Source organism: Bidens hawaiensis, unplaced genomic scaffold, assembly GCF_021521415.1.
Source record: "Bidens hawaiensis isolate Kalapana, Puna unplaced genomic scaffold, B.hawaiensis_p1.1 tig00043984_1, whole genome shotgun sequence".
Lineage (NCBI taxonomy): Eukaryota > Viridiplantae > Streptophyta > Magnoliopsida > Asterales > Asteraceae > Bidens > Bidens hawaiensis.
Window position 1 is genome coordinate 44,393 of NW_027505865.1, and position 8,010 is coordinate 52,402.

Sequence of the window (8,010 nt, forward strand, 5' to 3'; positions counted from 1 at the left end):
GAACTTGAAGATTAACAAAGATTGTTAAAATTACTAAATAAGGAAACTTTAATCTAAGAAAATATGAAAAATGAGATTTTAATGTGAATAATTATAAAAGATGAAATTAATAGGTGATTAATAACAACTTAAAACAAGATAGAATGAGTGATTGAAACTTGGATTAGTTAAACTCATTGTTTTTGATAAATAAAACCTTGCTAAAGATAGAAACTTTGTTATAACAACACTTAGAAAATTTTATAAATCCATAATCCTTTAATTTGAATGAATGATTAAAAGGTTAATAAAGATGTAAATGACATAAAAGTGACTAGTTAAGGCTTCTTATGAACATATATAGTCAAAAACTGCAATTTGGGGTAACTTATATGTCATTATATGTGTGTTTAGTTCATAGGATGATTAGTATAGACTTGTGTAATTTATTTGACTAGTCGTTAACTTAAACGGTCGAAAAATCGTCTTTATAAACAAAACCGACACAATTATTATGGATTGTTTTAGAATAGCCCCTAAAGTATTAAAATACTCATTTATAACATAAGTTAATACACGAGAAAAGGACAAGATGATAAAACTTAGTCCTAAACGGTTCGTGTAGCGAAAACCGACTCGAAAATGCTAAAAATTTGCTATTTAAAGAAAATATTAACAAAAATGAAAATAATAAATTTTCACAAGTTAAATTGTAAAACTTGATTAATATATATGTACCAAGTATTTTACATGAATTAAGTTACATTTTAAACGAAAAATCAACCTGTTCGTTTTGAACACAAAACCGACAAAAACCGACAAGAATTATGAAAAATAAAAGATTAATATTTTCTTAAAACTTTCCAGCAACTAAAACATAAAATATTATTATATATTTGAAGTGTTTATTTATTTGACATAGTTATTTAAATAATAGCTAACGGAAAGCCGAACTTGTGTACTCGCTTATGTGCTTATGTGCTTATGTTAACACTAAACTAGGATTAATAAACTAAAAAGGGCTTTATATAAAAACTAAAAACAAATTTTTATTAACAAAACGTGTACTAATATAGGACACGCAGATTCTGGAACGAAAAGCTACAAGTCGTGAGTTTCTCTATCGAACCCCCTCGATTTTTAACTGAAATGTATTTTGAAATCGATATTTAATTGTGTTTTGGGGGAAAAGCATATTCTTTATTATATATTATGTTCATTAATGTTTTATAAAGGCATTTTATTTTACAAATTGGTGTATAATGCGCGACGAGTCTAGTTGGGATAAGTAACAGTTAACCCTAGAAAGGGGCACAGAAATATTAGTAGATCTATTGGGGTGACGCCCCCCACTTCCATTCGCGTTGGGTTAAAAGTGGGAATATTTTGAGTATTGTATGTATCGGGTTATCAACTATGATACTCATACGTAATGTTGTATTCTTTGCTCGTATACAACAACTCAATTTGTTTAAGAAATGAAATGCCTATTGTTTTGTGATGTAATGATGGTAGATCATTACACACAGATTGGTGATATAATGTCGGTAGACCATTATACACTGGATATTTTGGATATAATTCGGGTGTAGTGACGAATACACACGAATTGATATTGGATATAATGACAGAAGGCCATTATATGGATGATGTTTTTTATTCATAAATATATATATATGGACTATTTTTATTATAACGGGAAACTCACCAACACATCGTGTTGACCGTTATTTTAATATGCTTTTCAGGTAATTAAATGAAGTATGGAAGCTTCACGAAGAGTGCGGGAAAAGAGTGACGTGTGTTTGAATGAAAAATGTTGACTTTATGTTGAACTTGTAATTTGAATAAAAACCGTGTAATATGACACGTGTAATAACTCTGATGGTTACTTAAAGTTCAACCTTCGTTTGAAATATATACTTAAATGTGACTGGCTGAAACGACGTCTGTCACCACCCAAAAGACTTGGTTAAAGTCTTCCGCTGTTTAAATTAAGATTTTCGGGGTGTGACACTTCACCCAGGAATTCATGATGAAATTCATTACGAACTGGTCGTAAGAGCTGGGGAGAGAGTTCAAGATGAAGTTCGCTGCCATCTCATTAATCAAGTTTCTTGAGTTGATCGATGTGCCCTTTCATCTTAACGACATGCGCACTGACGGAAGACCCCTCTTCCATCCTGCAGCTAATGAGCTGTTTCATGGTGTCGAAACGTTCTTGACAAGCTTGTTTCCGAAACATGCCCTTGAGTTGCTCAAGCATCTCATAGGCACCAAAGTCTTCCAAGCCTTTAGCAAGCTTGGATGTCATGGTGGCTAGCATAATACAGGAGACCTCAGCCGAGTCATCCTTATGTTTCTCAAGAACTTTACAAGCAGCAACTGTATTGTTTTCAGGCTCGATTGAAACAGATCCATCGAGAACATACAGTCTCTTTGCCATGGTGAGAATAAGTCTCAAGTTGCGGTGCCATTCGATGAAGTTGGTGCCATTCAGTTTATCCTTCTCAAGAATAGACTTAAGGGGGTAGGACGAGTTTTCGTTAGTTGACATCTGATTAATAAAGCAAAAGTAAAGTTTATTAGTATTTTTGACGTTATAATCCTATTATTAATGACCAATTAACATTAATAAATTAGGAGCTTGAAGATCTGGCTTCTAGTTATTAATGGCAGCTATAGCACACAACATTAATAAGTGGTTATGCAGACTGACAACGATTGCCAGTTGTGAATAGAGCACAACTCCCGGTTATAAGGCCTATTTAGACAACGATTTTCTAAATAGATATGTTTAGCCTCATCTAGGCCCACTTTAAGTCTTCATACATCTGTAGCACGTAACAGAAGAGTAAAGTAATAGTCGTCCTAGTACAGTCACATGTGAAAGGGCCGGATGTGTCAACGAAACGCTTTCACCTTGATGGGATAGGCTAGAAATCAAGTGCGGTGTTGTAGTTTCAAACACTTGAAATTTCGCAGTATGCCTCAAGTGTGACTTATAATAGGATGGCATAGACTATTGATTTCAAATTGGGATTAATTTTAGAATTACCGAATAGAGTAAAAGTCAAATTTTACTGTATATTATCGGGACAACATGATGAACCCCTTAATCTCTCAAGACACTTAGTTTTAAATAACCTATTATAACTAAGTTTGTCGCGATATGACTAACCAATTTTAGGTTAATAGAAAATCTATTAAGTTATGAGCATTTGGAAATTAAATAGCCTTTAATTTTCAAAAACATAACTGGTTAATTAAAATATTTTTTTAAAATTAATTGGTATTAGGTTGGTGATATTATATCCTATTATAATCAAGCAAGCAACCACAATATCAAATAAGAATATGTAAATCCCAAATGGCCAAGAACATTGATCGGTCTTGCTAGAGCCTATTAGCAAGGCCGAACGTGTCAGATGGTCACAACACAAACAACCACAAGGATGGACTCTTGGTGCATCCCGTCATCTTGTCAAGACTCCCACTAACTCCAACGATCCCGTGAGCTTGTCCTCGGTTATCTTCGGGTCTTCTTCATCGCAAAATATAATGAAATACTAACATTTTTCCTATTACAATTTTGAACCAACCATATGGCCAAAAACCAAGCTCAAACATCCAAACACACAAAGGTCGAGTCGAATTTACATATTCGAATAAAAAATAGATCGGGCAATATTTTGGTCAAATAAAATAAACAAACTTTGACCAAACCAAGATTGCCTTAAAATAATGTCTAGATCAAAAACTTTAACTATTTTAAAGTTTACGATGTAGATCCGGTGAAAGGACAAGAATCGACTTTTAAATTTTAACCAAGGCTATGATACCACTGTTGGGTTCCAACGGTGGTCAGTCAATGGTTTAATGATTTAAACCCAATTTTAAGATTTGTTTCAAATCGGTTGAGATGACAGTATTTAAGTTTACCTCGGTTAATAAATAATCAGTTGAGACACAGGGGTATAACGAACGAAGTTAGGAGACGCCAAAAAAATTCTGGCGACTACTGTTCGGCAGAAACGGGGGCGACAATAGCGGCAGTCCGGAAACGGCAGTCCGACGACGGCAGAAGCGGTGGTTCGGCGGTGGTGGATATTCCGGTGACGGATAGGGTTTAGTGTAGTAATGGAATTGTGTGTTTAGGATGGATATTATCTCATAATATGCCAGGTATTTATATGAAAAAATGGATTTAGTCATTAACAAAACCCAATGGGCCTTAAGCCCAATTACTAGCACTAACAGCCCTGTCCACTAAATTAGCCTTGTTTAATTGTGTCTGGCCCGGTTAACTAATTAAGCGAGCTCAATGTTCGTTATCCCCGGTGTAACTCTCACGGGTCATTACCGGGTCGGCCCGCGTTGACTTGGCCCGAACCGGTCTATAAATCCAACAGACACAACTAGATCCATAGTGTAATCTATGATAAACGCAAGAAGAATGATTGAATCAAGCTAAAACAAGGATAGAATCAGGTAGTTATGATGAACACGGTGGAGGGAATCAAAATACACCTTGCAGTTTAGGTCCTTCCCAATAAACCCTAAAACACAAGGGTATATACTGAAACAAGCCCAATCACACATGCGTCCATGTTGCATGATGTCCTCAATGGCTAAGTATCCTGGCAGCTGCATTCATTGTTAAAAAGTATACACTAAATACTAAGTATACTAAATATTAAGTATATGTGTCTTTGTGTCATTTAAGAAAGTACATTTTATATTCTATTGTATTTGTAAGAAGTCTAAGGGTTAGTATGTAATTATATCAAACTTGAATCATTTCTAAACAATGCGTCATTTATGTGGTGCCGGTTCTAAAGTTATATAGGCTGTTAGTCTTTCTTGGGGACCAAGTTGGATTCTCATATAAATGTACTAGGATAGTACCCGTGTTACACATGGGTTGAAAATAGATAAATAACAAAATCAATATAGACAACCATAAATTTTCATAAATAGATAACCATATATTAACATTAAGATGGTCTAAACAAAATATTAGAGAGTAACATTGTTTACATAAAAAGTTAATAGCTATGCAAACTTGTCTATATTAACAAAGTCATGAAAATATTTAAACCGTATTATCCTAGTATGAACTTCAAAATTTTCTGTCAAATCGAGTCCCCGATTAGTTTTTAAACTATATTAAACTGTATTATCTAATTTCAACCAGTGTTTAACATACCAACCTGATTAAGTATCAAACTAAAATGTTAATGTATGTCATAATGAGTTCACGTTAACGTTAATATCTAGAAGATTATGTAAAACTAAAAGCAAAATTTGTGAATGTAATTATTACCATAAAAATATAGACAATCATAAAATTTCACAAGAAAACATTTAGAAAATTATAAAATTTAACATAACTTCATAACCACAATCTTAAGAATTCAGACGCTTTTTAAAAAAAATGCAACAAATTGGTCATCAAAATCATAATATTTTTTCACTGTCATATTAAACAAACAAACATAATAAACATAACTTAGTAACCAAACTATTGATTATTCAGATTGTCTTAATACAAGCTTAATACTAAAACAAACTAAATATACACATAAAAAGGAGAGACCAAAAGAAAATCTAAACATGTCGGAGTCAAATTTACCAACCATCAACTTCTTCAAAATTTCACCAAAAAAAGCAAATTACCTTCACAACCTGACAAACAATAAACGATTATGGAAGTTTATTGTACCCTTCTAGTTATGAACTAAACTAATAACTTAAACAGAAAACACAAAGTAAACAATGAAAGTAAAAAATTTAGAGTAATCAACTACATAACTAAGTTATTGAATAAGTGTTACCTTTAATTTAATCTTCGGATTCTAAAGAGTTTAGAAGATCATCAAAATTTGACTCATAGTTCTCAACTCTAGCAACCATTTTACCTTCTCACTAACTTCTTTTTCCAAATCCAAATGTGCCCTTTCTTTTATAACATTAGCAAGTTTCAAGTGATTCACATCTCTTAAAATAAACATATCATTAGATTCTAATATTGATTTAGTTTAGTACCCGTGTTACACACGGCGGAACATATTTAAAACATAATATATATGTAACATCATATATATTTAATGAAATGCAAATGTTGTACTTATAAATAAATGATACCTTTACATGAATTATAAGACATCATAACTTATTTGAATCAAATACAAAAACATACAAAGACTAACAAAGATAAATGAAAAGTTAAAATATTTTATAACTTATACCATCGGTACAATAATAAGCAAACAAAGGAAATTAGTCTCCAAATCAATAAAACAATTCTACAATGTTGATTTAACAAAACTTCTATCTCAATGTTGATTGAAAATATAAACTCTATCTAAGACATTTATTACACATCAATTACTGTAATGTTTATTACTCTAAGATATTACTCGTGTTTATTTACACATCAATTTTAACATTTATTACACATCAATGTTAAAAGATAAACAATATATAAGACATTTTTTATAAGTATATTATAAAATTATGTTACAAAACAAACTATTATGACAATCAAAAACCTAAATTTAGTCTTTCGTAATACTATAACTAATTGATCTTTACAATAAAGTCTTACTCAGTATTCAATAATATGTTAATTTTCATTCAAGTGTGTTTGACATAATATATATCATTCAGGAATTAGCCAAAGCTTTCTCATCCATTTTTTAATAACTCTTTTATGGATAAATTATGTTAAATAATTATTGAATACATATAATAATAAATAACATATTGGAGAAACAAATATTTAACATTAGGTTGGCCTAACTAAAATATTAAAGAGTAAGATTGTCTACATAAAAAGTTAATAGTTACATAAACTTTTCTATATTAGCAAAGTCATGAAAATGTTTAAATATTATCCCAGCATGAACTTCAAAAATTTTTGTAACATCCTGCTTTTGTTAAGAATTAATAAAATATATTTGGTTTATTTTATAGTGTGTCATTGCTGGTTTAAATAAATAAATTAATAAAAGGTGGGCTTGGACTTTAGAAGATGGTATAAGAGATGGAATGGGCCTTAGTTCCATGGGCTTAAGGGAGTATAAATACCCATTAAACCATAATCCTTTCCATTTTATCCATCTCTACAGCATAGCCTACACCTTGAAAAACATACACAAACACTATCCTATAACACGAGCCAAGATCCGAAGATGGAAACCCGAAACCGTTGGTGCTAGATTTTCGTGACGAACCAAAACAACATCAAGGCTTGACCGTCTTTGTAAACCGACTCGTTAAGGTACGTTTATAATTGGAAATCGCTCGTTTAGGTTCGGTTTTGTTTGGGTAATCTTATATTTGTATGAAAATGATAAAAACAAATCCAACGAAGCAAACCTTACTAAAATCCATTATAGTTAGACATGTTAATTGATCAAATGAATAATCGGGTCTAGAGTGGAGCAAATCGCACCCTTTCAACGCGAATGTTTGGCTGATTTGATGATTAGGGTTTGTAGGCGATGTGATTGTGAGTTCAATGATACCAAAATCGTGTTATTTAGTTAAGAATCGGGGGTTTAATCGCAGATCTGAGGTAGTTTGACTGTTGGGTGTTCTTGGCAATTTTGACTTTGACCTCTGAATCAAGTCTGGATAAGATTGATGCAATTCATTATGATAAGGTAACGAATTAGTTAACCAATTCGTCATGGCAAGAAAACGAATCAGCACTCCAATTCGTTAAGATCAGATAACAAATCAAGTGATTCATTACTCACCCAAATCGTTATGTTAAGATAACGAATCAGGTCACGCCAAGATAACGAATGAGCTAACGAACTAATCTAATGAATCAAATCATGTAAGATGACGAATCAGATAAAGAATCAGGTGATTCGTTACTCACCAATTCGCTATGTTCTGACAACGAATTAGAACACAAACCAGCTTAACCCCAACCAGGGGCTCTGCCCCTTGGACCGCTAGGGGCTGCCGCCCTTAGAACCCTGCTTCCAGGGGCGCTGCCTCTGAACCCCCATTCGT